The 1,568-nt window shown below is 47.2% G+C and overlaps 1 protein-coding gene across 1 annotated transcript in view; it reads right to left on the bottom strand.

The window, feature by feature from the left end:
• Nucleotides 1–1,568, bottom strand: part of syndig1 (synapse differentiation inducing 1) — a 10,279-nt gene that overhangs the window by 844 nt on the left and 7,867 nt on the right. The gene's annotated exons all lie outside the window — the stretch shown is intronic.

The following is a 1,568-nucleotide window of genomic DNA, read 5'->3' on the forward strand; positions in this document are numbered from 1 at the left end:
GTGTGTGTGTGCGTGTGCACGCGTGTGTGTGTGTGTGTGTGTGTGGGGAGGACTGTGGTGAGGAGCTCAGTGAGGCAGAGACGCAGCAGAGGAAGAAACAAGATTAAACAGCAGAGGAAGAACATCAGAGTCTCTGCTCTTTAATCAGCTTTTAATAAATCTGATCTGATCAGGAAGCAAAACATCCTGTTCAGTTTCAGACCTCGGGTCCTGCAGGGACCTGATCATGTCTCTGAGAGAGGGACTTCCTGTTTGTCAGCCTGATCCTGATCAGAGACATGAGACACTTCTTACAGGAGAGAGTCTTTAAAACTATGACTCTAATAATTCTTGTACAGAGGGAGATGATATTTATCTGACAGACTGCTGCTCTGTGATTGGCTGTAACTGATGTTCCTGTGTGTGCCGACAGTAAATGAATGAACTCAGATGAGTCCATCAGTCTCTGTCAGGTGAGTGTGAGTCTCTTAACGAGCTCAATTAACTCTGTAAATATGATTAACGAGCTTGTTGGCAGGAAACCACCTGTTGTACTAACTGCTTATCTTCCACTAATATTTAATTACACTCTGACCAATCAGACGCCACGCGTATGACCTCAGCCAACCATAGCGAGTGGGGGGGGGTCCAGTCCTGTGATTGGTCCAGACGAGGACAATGAGGCTCCATCAGTTTCTGCTGAATAAAGAACGACGTCCTTGTAGATCTGAGAGAGAGTTACGTAAAGAGCTCAGAGTGTGTGTGTGTGAGTGTGTGTCTGTGTGTGTGTGTGTGTGTGTGTGTGTGTGTCTCTGTGTGTGTGTGTGTGTGTGTGTGTGTGTGTGTGTGTGTGTGTGTGAGTGGACTCTGAAAGCACCCAAATCAGATTATCCACACCAGCTTAATAAAAACAGATTGTTTCAGTCTGTCACCAAACAGTTTACTGAGAGGAAAGTTTAGTCTCGGGACAGTTTGGTGACAGCAGCGTCACACTGACCCTGATGTCTGTGCAGAGACTTGGGTCTTCAGTCTCGTCGGGACTGTGAGTCAGATCCAGATCAGCAGGTCTGGGATCAGTGTTTTGAGCTGATGGACCACAGTCCTCGTCCCCTGGAGACACAGACAGAGATCTGCTGTTCTGATCAGCCCTCACTAAACTCTCATCTGCTTTTACTGCAGCGTCCTGACTGGAAACCGGGACATTAGGGACCTGGTCTGGAGGTCTGGAGGTCTGGATTCTGTCGCGGCTCCAGAGCTCTGATGGAAAACCTCCGTCTGCAGCGTCGTTCACTCTGATGAAGCTCTACAGGAAACTGAACGTCAGTGTCACGTCCTGGTTTTACAGGAAATAAAGAGGCAATTTATATTTATTTTCCCGTTGGATTCCTCCTGATGAAATCTCGTCATCCAGACGAACTTTGATCAGATTCAGTCGTTGTTGTTGTTTCATGTTTTATAGTAGAATCATACTGTGACGTGTCTGGACTGACAACACTCAGATTCCTCTGACGCTTTCCTGAACTACTCCTTTAACATGACTCACCTCCTCTCTGGTTTTATTAAACCCTCCTCCACCCCCCTCCTCCACC

The sequence above is a fragment of the Seriola lalandi genome, unplaced genomic scaffold (assembly GCF_002814215.2).
Source record: "Seriola lalandi dorsalis isolate HSWRI2012SDOR001 ecotype SW California unplaced genomic scaffold, Sedor1 jcf7180002054967, whole genome shotgun sequence".
NCBI lineage: Eukaryota > Metazoa > Chordata > Actinopteri > Carangiformes > Carangidae > Seriola > Seriola lalandi.